The sequence below is a fragment of the Chelmon rostratus genome, chromosome 2, assembly GCF_017976325.1.
Source record: "Chelmon rostratus isolate fCheRos1 chromosome 2, fCheRos1.pri, whole genome shotgun sequence".
Lineage (NCBI taxonomy): Eukaryota > Metazoa > Chordata > Actinopteri > Chaetodontiformes > Chaetodontidae > Chelmon > Chelmon rostratus.
Genome location: NC_055659.1, coordinates 17,308,668 through 17,324,516, shown reverse-complemented (window position 1 = coordinate 17,324,516; position 15,849 = coordinate 17,308,668).

The window sequence follows — 15,849 nt, the reverse complement described above, 5'->3', positions numbered from 1 at the left end:
CTAGTAAAAACAATTCCAATAATTTCCAATAATAATGATTTTAAATTTGGGAAAAGGAAAAAGGTGAATCAGTGCATCCCTAATTCTTGCTTTTTTGCCTTATCTCACCGATATCAGACACTACTGACACTGTGGACAGCACATGGCTGATCTGCGTCTCTAGGATCAGGCTCATACAACATTAGAAAGGTGAGGCGTATCCATTGCATAGAGGAATTTAACTGACCAAATCAAGCCCTCACGGACTCTGTATAAATGTTGTGTGACTGCTTTTGTATAAATTTGTGTTTGTACAGAGGGAACATTAAACTGTGTTCTACTGGACCATAGTGACCTAGAGAGTGCGACCCATCTTGCTCTGCCATGTTATCCCCATGACCTCAGTGATTACTCGAAAGTCGATCACTCATCTGTCTGCAGTTTAGCCCAGTTTCCCTAATGGATTATTCTGAATACTGTATGGTAACGGATGTCTGCTATTTGCCTGGCTCTGTTTTTTGTGGGAACCATAAAAAAACACTCTTCCCACACAGTGGATGAGACAGCCCCAATAGTTCCCAAAGGGAAGGTAGAGAAGACATACATGCAATTTTCTTCAGGTTTAGCGATAGTCAGAACAGCATCTACCACAGCTGATGAGGGTCTCTCTGTCTTAGAGTGGACGGGAATGATTGAAACTTGGATACAGTGATCTGCTTAAAAGAATGTGGGCTGGTGGTGTAAGGGTGGGGGGATGCATTTTTGTGATTGCACTATTGTGACGTTATCATGTTGACAAACTCTGTCCTCAGACAGACATATAAACACCCGGCTTCCAGGTGTCTCCAGGACTTCGACAAGTGACACAAAAGTGAGATTTATGTTTTCTTGCGAGTATTTTGAAACAGTATTTCTTGGTTTTATAAGAGAAAAGAGACAAAGTGGTTGCTCCCAAAAGGAGCTACTATTCTTCACGCCATGTGCTGCCATGCGTTGTAGGCAAGGTCAGGTCACGGGGACATCTACGGCCTAATCATAGACTTTTAGTGGACTCTTTTTCCACTGAGATTATGAGCGAAGGACTGTGCAGTTACAGCACAGTACAGCATCGGGGGGTAAAATTTATACTGTGAGGCAAGGAGTGCCTCGAAATTCCTGTGTGGGGGAAATCACAACAGTGTTTTTCTGCCAACTTGACATCCCATTTTCCACTGTATCCGTAAGCCCTCCCCCTCATTCCCAGACACGTGAGGAAGTGAAACATGGGTGAGGGAGCCTGTTGCAGAGAGGGGATGGGCCCGGGTGCTCGCTCCTTCATTTAGGCGACAGGCCACTCTAGCACATATAAGTGTGTTGATAGTGATGAGTGTTGCTGGTACTCTGACACCCAATGCCAAACCAAGGACAGCCTTGTTTACTCCTCTACCACCCACACTCCTCACATCATTCCCTCTGCCTTTTAGTATGTCGGCAATGGAAAAAAAGGCTGGTCTGATCATTGGACACTGACTGCTTGATGATAAAAATACAATCAAAGTGCGCGTTCGTCATCCAGTCTTTATCTGCCAACATCATAAAAAGACAGTAGTCACACCTGGCGAAAAACATTTGCCGTAACAACTTATCTAGTCTTGGTTTTACATGTGAAGTTCTCGATGCAGTTTCCTGGATTTTCTTCTAAAGACGACAGATTGCTGCACTTGTATCAAGAAAAAGAATATAATTATGATGAAATGTTTGGATTAACAGTTAATTTTGTAGCAGTCAGTGACAAACACGGATGATTCTTGGATAGCAATGAGGATGTTTGGTTTAACCATAAAAGCAACCATAAAACGTGAGTCGGGGCAATATACACAAAGCAAATAACCCTTTGCAGGGATATGACTTCCTGTATTGATGACGCACATTTTCATGTGAATATCAAAACTTGGCAATGACCCGGCTTGGCAAAAAACACTCTTACAGCCAAGGGTATGTCAGAAACCAGTCAATTATATATTGTTTACACAGGGAAGGGTTATCAAAAGCAGAGGCTGAAGAGTGAAAAAACAGACAGCAGTTTACACAGACTGATAAAAACAGGGGAAGTAGATTCATACAAACTTTACCATTTTGATGCCAGGGTTCTTCAAAGTAAGCTGACAGCACTGAAATATGAACCCAAACAAAATGCCAGTTGTGCTAAAACTCACCAACAACTGCACATCTAGTAATATGTCAACTTCATTGGTGATCGCTTTCCTTTGCCTTCTCAAACCATTGGAGAGCACCTCGGCAACCTCGCAACTTTAACCGAGTTTAACAGATTCTTCAAGTGCACTAACACCTTCCTCGAGCACATTCCTGGCTCCCATTAAATTGTAACACATACGTGTGCACAGGCATGTGCTGCAGTGGTCTGCAGCCAGAGGGGAAAAGCTGTTGGCCTGGATGATTCCTATAAACCAACTTCCTCCAGGATGCAGGCGGTGGGAGAATTGGAAACACATTTATGTAACCTAACATAAGCAAACTCAAGCTCACTTGAAGACACTGAGGAAGTGGGCTGTGGAATCTTCTGCATATCACGTGCATATGAGTGAAAGTTGAGCGCATGCTTAGCTTTATGGCGTTGTGCCAACATTAGCCATGCTTGGTGCATTGAGCAGTGGCAGGAATGCTCCTAACAAGCGGCAGAGATAAATGCAGTCGCGAGAAGTCTTAAAGCCAGATAATAACAGTGTTTAAAATCGCTGCAGGCTCCATATGTTGTCAGAGATAACACCACGCTCTCAGCCTGACAGGTCCAGCCTGTCACTGAGCAACTACCCACAGCCTGACCCACTTTGGAGGAAGCAGCTGACTGCTTCTCCTTAGTCTACAGGGGGTGGGTCTTGTTCAAGGTGTGGGCCCCATGGAATATGTGTTTGTAAACACACACGGCACACTGATTGGGCGTATTGGCAAACACATCGCTTGGAGTATGTCAGCGTTTGTTTCTGTCTATTGTGCGAGCCATCACTTCCATGCTTGTGCAGTAAATAATAAACGTGTTCAACTGTTTCGGGGTCGCGACTTAGTTTGTACTCACCGGCACCATGGGAACAGCCTTGGGAGGACGGGGTGTACTGCATGTGAGCAGTGTGGGAAGAGATATTCCAGGTTTTATTGGGTAATGGTAAGTTCGGCCAGGTTGAAAACTGGTTTAGGAAAGTAGTGTTTAGATTTCCAGTCAGAAGTGTAAAGCTAGCACTGAATATTGAACAAACTCTGTGATGCTGGATGCAAGTGTTGTACCTGTTCATAAGCCAGTCAAGCCAGCCTTTGATTTCTTCTCTGTCTTTTCTTTTACTCTTTATGTAAACATGAGCAGGACACACTATAACACGTCAGCCAGGTTATATATAGCTCCTGTGGCTCCTGTCTGGTGATCTGTTATAGCTCTGCTGACACATTTTCACACACCTACACCCTGCCAAATTAGCCACCCGCCTCCCCAGCCTTACCCAGGACTCCTTACTTCAAATAAATCACTAAAAATGGCATGCTGTGCATTGATTCTGGAAACCCCGAGCTCTTATTGTTCCAAAAATTTAGTTCTACATCCCTTGTCCAGGATCTGGGCAGCCAGGTTTTGTCTGCATGTGGCCCTGGGATACTTTCCAGGCCGCTGCACCAATTCGGTTACACGTGCTCGGTCTCAGACGGACCCCGCCGCCTCCTGCCCCACATCCTGCCCGTCTCGTTACTCTCACGTCGTCTCGGACAAGTGCACCAGAATGACTCGGCGCTTTCAGAGATTTGCTGAGCACATCTATAGCTGGTGCAGCCTTTCACACACGACACATCTGCTCAGCGGCTCATTGCAAATAACGTCCATCTTTACTGATCATGTAGCCTTAAAATCTGTCTGAAATCATGTTTTCAAGCTGAAAAGATCTCTTGTGGTTTTCCATTCACAGTAAACCCTGCAGCAAATAACTGCCTACATTTTGAAAAAAGGATATGACATTTGATCCTCTTTTGGAAAAAGATGCAGTTTTCTTTATCCGATTGCACATTATCCTACTTTTTATTTTCATGAAAATAAGATTCAAACAACCAATACTGAATCAAATTTAACTGTTTGCATGTATAATAGTACAAGATTTAAAAGGTCTGTCCATGTCTGTGTTGCTACACAGATTGGTTCTCCTTTATCCAAACAAAGTTCCCTTTCGCCCCAGTAATCCTTGTTCTGTGACTTCTCACTGTACCCGCAGTCCAATGAGCTGTCAACGCCTCCGCTATTTAGGAGCAGGGCTGCAGAGCTGCAGAGCGCTCAGACGGTTTCCTGAGGGTAACGGACACGCACAGATACGGGGATAAATCAAAGCAAGATGTAAACTCAAAATTCCCATCTTTAGAACATCTGAATACTAAACACGAGGCTAAATCCTCTCCCCTTACTGACATGTGAAGCGACTACATGTGAGCGAACATTCAGTGCACTGTGCTCATAAGTTTAAAGCCAAGAAGTCACTGCTTCAAAACATAGTCAACATTGCAAAACCAAACGGGCATAGTACAGAACAAATGAGCAAAACACAAGCTAAACTTGGTTCAGTGGTGGTGAAATAAGCATTTGGCTTATTAATAAGTGAATGGGTATAAATGTGTTTTCATGAGATGCAACTTCGTGCTGAGTTTAACTTTGGATCCAGTCCAGGCCATGCCTGAAAACCTCGGTGGGTGGAGGCTGAGAGAAAGAAAACAAACTTTCTAACCTCTGAGCATACGTCAGTGTTTTTTTTTTTTTTATCAGAGTGAAACATGACCAGCTTTATCTCTGGTATCTTCCCTGCGGCTTTCTCAAAACCTGGAGTTAATAGACAGCAACGGAGAGGCATAAATATCAAGCTGTCACCTTTGAACTAAAAGTCACTAATCTAGTTTCACGAATGCAATCTGTGGGATTTACTGTGGAGCTGAGTGAGGATTGCAATGGAATAGATCAGTGAAATGACATGATGTGAGTTATTAACTGTGAGAGTGTGTGCAGGTCTTGCAGCTCACTGTACATTAACTAGTTCCATATGACCCAAACATGCAGAGAGAGCAAAAAAAAAAAAAAAGAGCCAGATTTATATAAACAAAACCACTCCTCCTGCTCTCCACGTGTTACACAGGACGTCACGTGTCGCCTAGAGCTGCCAGAACCTAGAACCAAAATATTATGATTTTCATGCACGGACACACACACACACACCGTATATATTCTGTCTGAGCTCAGACTCACGCACGCTTAAGAATCAGCCCGAAACAGACAGAGCTGGGAGATATTTACCATTCAAGGACTTTCATGAAACTGAAGTTCATTGGGTCACATGGAGATACTCACCGTTGAGCAAACCTGAGCTTTAAGCAGTGTCTTACAATCCCCCAGTTTCTACAGTGTAGCTTAACTCCTGGAATACTCTTTCAAAGTTTGTACAAGCATTAAGACACCATGTAATGGAGTGGAAAGTGGATGAATAGCTAAGTCAGGGGGTTTGGTCTTGTATGTGGGACAGAGACTACACCTGCTTGTCCCTGCGATTCAGATTAATGAGTAAAGATGAAATGCCGGCTTTGTTTTTTTTCTTTTGTGCTCAGACACAGAATTTGCTGGCGGATGCTGAAAAGTGCAAATTTTAGGTGCAAAAGTCATGGAAGTGTGCAGCGGTCTCACTGTCAAGTGCACTTTGCTGTACACCAGTTTGCTTTTTCCAGGAAAAGTGGGATAAACATCATCTGTTAAAAGTCAGAATGAAGGCTCCTCCCCACTTGGCTGTACATAGAGAGCATGTTTTTGTTTTCAGTCTGCAGATGTAAGGGCATTTGGAGTTCCCTCACATATCAGGGGTGAGCATGTGTGTGTGTGTATGTTGCCTGGGCGTGTGTGTGCATGTCTGCATTTCTGCAGATGTGTGTGTTTGAGAGAGGGGAAGGAGTGAATATAGGTCCTGTGTTCTCCCACTGAGTTATGTAAGAGTCCAGTGAATCCAGTCTAACTGTAAACCCCATGACATTATATTGACACAAAGTACAGGCTGTTCAGAAGTGGTGGCCCTGGAGAAACCCTGACACACAGCTGTGCTTTCACAACCAAGTTCACACTGACAATCAAATTAATGAGAGTCGAGTTTAAAAATTGGGATTCAAACAAGAAGCGAACATGAAAGCTTTGGAAAGTAAATCTAACATCTAAAATACTTACATAAAATACTTTACAGTATTACAGCATAAACAAGAATGCATCTGACTCGTGGTAAATTAACATGTGGCGTGCAGCCGTGTGCATGCTCAGGATTGTATCCTCGAGGTCATGAGTCTAGCATGTAAACTACATTCACACAGACATGCAGACACAGTCCTGCACATGCTGAGTAGAACGGTTATTACCATCATACTGTGATAACCAGCGTATGGTTAGCCAGATTCCGAATCAACTAATGTCTTTAAGTATAAATTTACAGCATTTGTTGTGTTCGTCAAAGTTGTCAATCTCTGGACTAAAGTAAAGTGCTACTGGAGATGAGCTTTACTCTGCCAAAAACTTTAGTCGAAGTAAAAATAAATAAAGCCAGAGGCACTAGCCTTTTAACCACATGTTTGCATAGACAATGGGTTGCGTCAGGAATGACCGATACCACTAGAGGTCGCCAGGGGCGTTTCTGGGATTGAAGGACACCCTGTAAAGGGGTGCGGGGGATCCTACCTCACAATTTAATTTTTTTTCATAATTTCATAATTTCTTTTTAGAAACAAGCTCTATTTGGATGCTTTTTGATGCACTCTGGCACCTTATTTACATTAAGTAAATCAATCGTTGAGTTAAAATGTGTACCTCATAAACTGTGGTGATGTTAAAAATATCAGTAGTTGTTAGTAATTAATATTTGTATTTAGTAGAAATAGAATACTTCACCGCTGTTGTCATTAAACATTCATTGAATAGGTTAGAAAAATGGTTAAATGTTAACATTAGTTTACTGCACATTTTCTTTCACTCACTCATTCTTAATATAACAATAATAAAAAAAAAACATTGCGTCGGTTGGTCCCAGTGTTGTGACTTACAGGCTGCTTCGTGCCTCAGTCGGATTGGTCATAAAACTTGTGTGCTATCACTGTCTGAAGGACTACCAGACCAATAAAACTAAGTTAACGGCTAAGCTGTTAACTGTGCCTAACTTCTGCTCTGCTCATATCGTTTTCACGTCACTTGGAACTTGCACAGACATTTACACACCTTGTTTAGCTGGCTAAGCATGACAGGACGTTTGTGCTACTACTTCCCTTTTACTGGTAAAAAAGTAAAAAAAAGAGTAGCATTAATTTCACAACCAACACAAAAACAGAAACAGATGCAGGATAGGCCAGGAAGTTATCATGAACATGAAAACATATAGTTCAAAGCAAGGGTCTCTCCGGCTGAATATGCACAGCCAGGATGCTGCGAAAAAACTGTAATCTGTTTCTTGATTTTGGGGCAAGCAAACAGCTAGTGGATGACAACAGGTAAAGTAAAGCCTTAAAGCATTTCACGTGCCTTCTCTGAACAAATAAATAGAGGAATGAGACTTTTGAGATGCTAACTGGGCATACAGCTGTCTCTCTGCAGGCATGAAGGACCTCCAATGCAGATACTGCAGCACTGATCTGTGCAGACAGGCGAGGTCTGGAATACATCCAGCTTTCCGCACAACTCACAACATGCTGAACTTCACTCAGGCTGCTGTGCCATGTGGATCCCTCAATGTGGACCAACTTCGACAAGAACAAACTGACCGCAACATCAGTTTCATTGGGTTTTGATTAGCACTGGCCAGCCTCTACTTCAATACCAATAATTAGCACTATCATGGTGAGAAACCATTGATATCTCACACAGTCAGAAGCACTTTGGATGAGGCTGCTATTGATTCTGCTGCTGCATTCACTGTCTGGCCTGACAAAAAGGACGTTGGTCAACAGCAGAGAGACTGGTCGATGCTACAGCTCAGGGTCGAGAGCTTTGTTCTCAACCTGCCGCCATGTGCAGCCACTGTTCCCAAGTTGAGTCCTCAGTGAGTTCCTTAATGCACTGCCCAGATGGTTTTGTTGACTTGGACTGACTCAATGCTAGTATTATTCACATCAGCAATCTGTTTGAGAACGAGTTTTCTGGTGCGAGTTCGGAGAAAGACAGGAAGAGGTCCTGGCCTCATGTGCTCCCTAATAAACAAGAGTTATAGAAGAAGGCTTTGAGAGCTATCATGCATTTCCCAAACCATTTCCATTAATGATCCAAAAATGTAAGTAGGGTTCCTGGTATTACATTACTTAGAAGTAGATTAAGCATGTGGACGTGATCCAGAGCTACATGTTTATTAGGCTCACGTCACGGTCTCAGAGTTTATGGCCTGCACTGCACTACTAACAGGAGGGAATGTGAGAGACCTGAAGTGTTGCCCAGTCTAGTCTCCAGTCATTAATCAGAGGCCATGCAGAAACACACAGTGACATCAGTATCTATGCAACTGTTTCCCTTTCTTAAAAGACTGAGCATCTCCGAAAAAGGTGGACAGACGGACTCAGAAACTACGATTTGTTTGCCAACGTTAACTGCAACAAGAGCTTGGCTGTTTAAGTTCCAGGGCCCAACTGAACTGAATAATTCACAGCTGTAAACTCGAGGCTGAGCAGATGCAAATAAGCACACAGTTTCATACGGTTGGAGTCCATCAGGTCCTCCTGAGGTTTTTCCAAAAGGCAAAAATGGACTTGTTTGAGGTTCTAGAAGACGTTTAACCTCTCATCCAAGAGGCTTCTTCAGTTTTAACTGACTCATGAGAAGTCTCAGGTATTTATCCTCTTGCAGGGTCATGGACGCGTCTGGCTATCATGTGAATCATTAAGGTCACATGGGCCAAGGTGTTAATGGGTCAATAGACTACAACGAGTGGGTCCTGGTGTGAACGGGTGGGGTTTTTCCGCCTGTCCATCATATGAGTCAGGGTCACCTGGGTCTTGGTGTGAATGGCTGTGGAGCTGCCTGGGGAGGGATCTGAGTACAGCACTGTAAGTGGCTGAAAAGTGGTGTCTTAGGCCACCCCTGCAGTTCAGTAACGGTCTTTCCAGTTTGACATGGATGGCTTCTTTCACTCCTCTTTCAAACCATCTGTCTTCTCGTTCATTATTGTCCTCAAAAGAGTGTCCCTTGTCCCTCAGATGTAGATGGACTGCTGAGTCCGAGGTGTTGGGCTTCTGTGTAGCGCCATGCGTTTGTGGAGCGGTTGTTTTGTTTCCCCAACGTACAAGTCTGTGCACTCCTCACTGCATTGCACTGCATACACCACATTGCTCTGTTTGTGCCTGGGTGTTCTGTCCTTAGGGTGGACAAGTTTCTACCTCAGGGTGTCACTGTGCTTGAAATGCACAAGGATGTCATGTTTTTTGAGTCAGTTGCTTGAACGTCAGTCTTTCACTTTCAGTTCTTACATATTAAGTATTTTTTTTGTAGCTGAAAGTGTATTTGAAGGTGGTTTACATTCAAATGGAAAATGATAATAAACCTGAAAATATAAAGCACTGTAGCTTGAGATCAGAAACCTGCAGATGTCCTACTTTATATTTTCAGTGTGAATATGAGTCATATTTTGCTCTGTTCCTGCTGTAGCATCACAAAAACTTTATTAATTTCTCTGAACATCCTAATATAAATAATGGAATAGAATAGAATAGAATAGAATAGAATAGAATAGAATAGAATAGAATAGAATAGAAACAACAACTTTCCTGCAGCTCTAGTTGCTCTTTGCAAATTGAATCAGGCCTAAACAGCACTGCTATAAACTGTGATGAGTGGCCCTTAGGACTGAGCCTCATTATAAATAGAAGCACCCACAAATGTGGACTGAATATAATGAGCGCTAGAAGCACACCCGTCTCCTATTCACGTGTCACCATCTTCCCGAATTTTCCAGCCACTTGTCAGTCTATCTGCAAACTGCGTGATGTTGTTCAATAACCCATTAGGCCAGTTGTTTTGAATCAATCAGCATGGAACAGATCCCTAAGGGAGGTTAATTGATTTGTAACATTGTGACGTCTGTCTCATGGCACTTGTGTTTCAATGTGACATTGGTATCTAGTCTGTTTGAGTTTGTCCGCAAAACCAAATGACAATGTGAAAACAATGGGGTGATGAACATCAACATATCAGCTTCTGTAATGATATGTCAATGCACACAACTTGTTTCTGCTGCTCCCAAGTGACCAGTTATCACAGGTTAAAGTGTCTATATTAATGTAAATAAAACAATGAATTCAGTGCATTGAAAATAAAAGACCCTTGGCAGGTGGATGCAAGTCATGATATAATAACCTTTGTGCAATAAATGGACCTGCTGCATTCTCATTTGTTTCATCTAGTTGGCAATATATTTTCACTGCTAACTTGCATAAATAATCAGCAATTTTGTGTTTGAATAGACACGAGGAAGTGAAAGGCGTATATTTCCATACACCTTTGAGTACATGCAACTGTGAGTAATTCAATTCAGTTCAATTGCATTGTAATGTAAATAGTGTTAGCATAATATGTATTTCAGAACAGTACTTGCATGGTAACGTAGGTGTGCATTAAAGCTGCAGCTCTGAGTTAAGTGTTTGTGGTGCCAGCTCTGAGCAGTAGTATCTGGGTACTGCAGTGCTTTTCTGCTTATTCTCTGTGCACGTGACGATGGATGCACGTTTCTGCAGAGGTTACTTTTACCAAAGAACTGCACCTCTCCATCCCTTCATCACTCGCTCCCTTAAGATAAATACAGCTCTCCCTCCTTCCTCTTCAAACATAGCTTCTAATATCAAATAACACATCGTTATATATACGTTTGAACTCTGTCCTACAAATGTCCCTGTATTTTGACAGTATGCTGTGGACGTACAGCCATCAATAAATGTACGTTTTTCCCATTTTTGCTGTGTAACGTTTTCCCCTCCTCATCTGCATATGCACTTATTCATAATTACCGACTCACACAGGATGCACACACATCCTCGTTTTGTTTCCCTGATCTCACATATCTCACTGACAGTTTGCATCACTCGGAGTGTAAACTTGTTCCTCCCACGACAGACTGAAGATCTCACATCAACGATTAGTTCTCTCAAGCATTTTCTCATCCATTCCCTCCAGCATCCCACCTGCTCTCTCTCTCTCTCTCTCTCTCTGCCACCCCTCTCTCTCTGCTGCAGTGTGGAATTTTCCGAGTGCAGCGAGCGCTGCAGTGGTGTAGAGGAAGATGAAATGGCAGGAGGAAGGAGGCAGGAGGAAGGGTAATGGTACTTAACATACACCAAAAAAAAAAAAAAAAAAAAGCTATTGTGATGAAGGACCCGCCACCTCATCTCCCTCCACAAATTCAGTGGAAAAATACCAGACAGACATAGAGATAAAGAGGCAGCTGAGATGGAGTGCCCCGAAAACTGAGGAGGTGGTGATGATTTAAAACTGGACAACACTAAATGTTGCAGAATCAGTGTTGTTAATTCACTAATTCATTTATAAATATTATGAATCCGAGCCAAATGGCTATATTAGCATCGCTATTAGCATTATATGCATTTATTAGCATTAGCACACCTGTGTTGCCTAAACCCTGATGTTATCAAGAATTAAATATACATACACACAAAGGAAGCATCACCTGGCTGAAATATCCTTTTGCTCACTGAATGTGATAAAAACAATATACAAGCTAAAATAGTAAATATGGATGCAGTACAATCAAGTGAATAAATATATGAATGAATGAGTCTACATGCAGGACGTCGAGGGCATTTAGTCTCAGATTTGTTCCATTTTACTTGCTGCAATTACATCCAATTACATGATTCTGTCACAGTTTTAGTACCTTCTTGCTAAATTCTCACGTCCACATGTCACAACAGGGACCTTAATGCTTCCTCTTTGTCAGTCTGACCACTGGTGGGCTTATTGATTATTCCTCCTTTTGCATATTGGCTTACTCACTTCACATCATTTGAGGGAGTAAAAACGACTGTAGCTTTTAGCCTCTTTTAAAGCATTTGAAAAAGTAAGGAGTCTCTGAAGGCCAGTATAAAAAACACATCTCTCTGCCCCAAACCCCTCATGCCTCTCTTTAGTAAGTACAGTGAATGTGACCATTTACAGATTATTATGATTACATAATATACATCATCATTACAGAGAGCAACTGGAGGATGCGTGTTCGTTCTCAGCAGTTGATAGGTTGGCTGTTAAGGACGAATGGTTCCCAGCAGTTGATCTGACAAACAGTCATGCTACAGTCACAGACTGCAGCGTTTTGGTGTGAAAGTGGAGGAGGTGACTGGAAATGTGTCAGTTACATTCTGTGACGACTGTGCGGCGATGGGCTTCTGTGGTAATGTGGCGATGGCTGCAGTTGAGGTCATTCAGTGGGCAAATGACTGGGGCAGGTTTTTGCTGCAGTCTATTGGGAGAGTGTGACAGTGGTGATGCTGTGAGCGGTGCTGAGGGAGGGGGATAGTGAAGGTGCGTGTGTGTGTCACTACACCACAAATCATTGCCCTGCGTCACCGTTGATGTGTGGGACATGACATCATTTACCTGCAACCGGAACTGTTCAACATCCCTCCTCTCCAGTAACCTCAGCAGAGACTAATACAGTACACCCTGCACTTACACACAGTGAGACGTACAGTACACTCAGTGTAATTATTTATAGCACAGAACTTTTTTAGTACTCAGGTGTGAACCAGAAGTTGATGTTTGGTATCCACCTCATACATAGTGTGGTCTTAATAAATGCAATCCTCCTCACTGACCTCCTCAGTGTCTCCCTCACTGTCCTCCTCTTTAACTTCCTACATGGTAGATGATGAAGATGCACCTCCCAGCCCCTAGTAGTCTCCATCCAGAGGTTGGAAGCTGGCTTTGGGTCAAATGCCTCTGTGGTGGTTAGGCTGAGATGTGAGAATCCCCTCTCACATGGAAAAGTTGCTGTTGTTCTTTATTCAGCTTGTTCACTATGTACAAAGCGGGTGACTCAACTTTTCAGCTTGACTAGCTTGTTTGTTAACAGTAGCTCAAATACTGGACGATTGAAATTCTTTCAACTTGTAGAAAACGCACCTGTTCCATCTGCTGTTCCTGTCCATAAACCCTACACATTTAGACCAGGGTACTCATCCTAAAAAAAAAGTCCTAAAATCACCACTAGCCAGCCATTTACTTTAACATATCAGAGAAACAAGGACTGGGCTAACTCATACATTAAGTGACTACAATTAGATGACAATGACAGTTGTCACACTGGCTAATGTAACTTTTCCCTCTGTGTCATACATTAAAATCCATGTGACACAGTTTACAAAAAGCCTGGCTTTAAAGGATAACTTTCGTTTTTTACAACCTGGACCTTATTTGTAGCATTAAATACGACCATTTAGACACCCAGACAACTTTGGTGGCATTTGGAGTCGTTTTGAAGAAATTAGCCCCAGGCGAGCGGCGGGTATATCCGTATAAAGCGAGTACTCGGGGCACCCATGCGCAGCCTCTATATAACGCATAATCTACTCGTTCATATTCCAATATTTTGTTATGATATGCTGGTGCTATTCCCCTCTGAGCCCGTGGTGGCATGTTATCAATATCCAGCGTCTCTAGGCAACTACCTCTGACGTGGATGATGTAATTTCTGAAGCAGCCAGCCACAACACAGCTGACTCTGCGGCGGTCAGCTAGTTTAGCTGTAGTTTGCGGCTGTTATTTTTTACAAAATGGGTGAATATTTTTCCGACTCTGAGGTGGTGGACGATGACTTTGTTTACGATGGACGTCCTTACCGTTTGAGCCAGAGTACACGGACGAGGAGCTCGTTGAAAGGAGGATGCGGAGGCAGAGAGAGGAACAGCTGGCCAAACAACAACAAACGGCTGCGCGTCCACGACTAGACGGTAACTGGTGGTGTTCTTGTGGACAATGTTCATCGATGACAACAGAGGAGGAATGCCTCTGTTGCTCAGAGTGGGACTTGCGGCCAGGAGATACGCGTCTGGATGTGTCAATAAACGTCTGTATCACTTGAGGATTTCCACGCAATGGAAACTTTTCTCCCTCCTCTGAAATTTACTTTATTATAATCAACTCTCTCTCAAAATAAAATGTCATGTTGTTCGGACAATTTGGAAATACGCAATAACGAACCATAGCTGTGCCAAACTACAGCTAAACTAGCCGACCACCGCAGAGTTAGCCGTGTTGTGGCTGGCTGCTCGCAGCGCGCGGCATTCGGAAATTACATCATCCACGTCTGAGGTAGTTGCCTAGAGATGCTGGATATTGATAACATGCCACCACAGGCTCAGAGGGGAATAGCACCAGCATATCATAACAAAATATTGGAATATGAACGAGTTTCGCCGCAGATTATGCGTTTATAGAGGCTGCGCATGGATGCCCCGATAACTCGCTTTATACAGATATACGGGCCACTCCTCTGGGGCTAATTTCTTCAAAACGACTCCAAATGCCACCAAAGTTGTCTGGGTGAGTAAATGGTCGTATTTAATGCTACAAATAAGGTCAAGGTTGTAAAAAACGAAAATTATCCTTTAAGTACAGGTGGGCCTACTCCCATTAGCTGAGATACTTGCACAAACTCTTGATTTACTGATGGGTGCTCTTTGATTGAATGACTCCTCATCAGTAGACTACAGCTACAGATCATATAGCTACAGATGTTACAGACCAGTTCTACATACTGCCACCTGCTGTACGGGAGGGGAATGTCTGTTGTTTGTGTGGCCTCCCTCAAAATAGGCTACTTCGTTGAGTCAGCATCTGACTAAATGTGAAATATGGTCCTAATCTGCCCTTCTGTTCTGTTCTGTGTGTGAAACATTGTCGTAATTAGTGTATGAATTCTTGAGCTCTGGCCAAAAACATGCTTGCAAGGTCTTGCCACACCTTCTCCCCAAGAAAGGTGTTCCTGAGATAGCTTGTTCTCGAGAATGGAACGTACAGAAGAACAACCTGAAAGCATAATGCCTTCAGCCACGGGTATAGCTGGCACAGAGACAAAAGAAATAGGAACGACAGACTTGTTGTGGAAGTTTTTGCTGTGCAGGTACTTTGTGAATTCCGCAACATAAAGTTAAGCAAGTGGTTCAATACAGAGTAATATAAAACCCACTCAAAATTGGATTGGAAAGCCGTAGTAATGACTTGGCACCATGTCCAGCTTGTGTTATATCAGGGCGTAGGGTAAGACATGTTGGCCAACACCGCAGCTGAGTGGAACATTGGCAGCAGGTTCACATAACATTAATTAAGCGGGTTTGACATATATGAGATCCATCCATCCAGGGTAACAAGCACCAACCAGCACGGTTGTGCGTGTGAGGAGGCTCAGCCACTCCTCCCTGAACCCCCCTATCATTCGTTGCTCCCTTTCTGTCACTTTTTGGTGCCAAAGGAAACTAGACCCAGTGAGCCTTAGTGACGGGGGGTGGGGGTTTATGGGAATCCCGAAGGTCCTGGGACCTCGGCCAGAGTAGGCCATTGCCACAGATGCCACTCATCTGTCCTTGTATGCACAAGTAAAGGGGCACTGTCAAAAAAATAAAAGAGAAGAGGAGGAGAAGTTACGTAACTGGCTTAAAACAGTTATTAGGTTAATCATTTACGAGGAACAAATAAAGCATCTTTCCATCACACACACTCGCACAACTCCTCAGCCAATCAACTTCTAACAGGAACAATGTGTATATGTGCAAGTGTATCGTTGCTTCCAACCAGCTCTACAGGAATGTATCTTCAGTCTGCAGAAGTTTCAGCCTGTCTGACTCAAT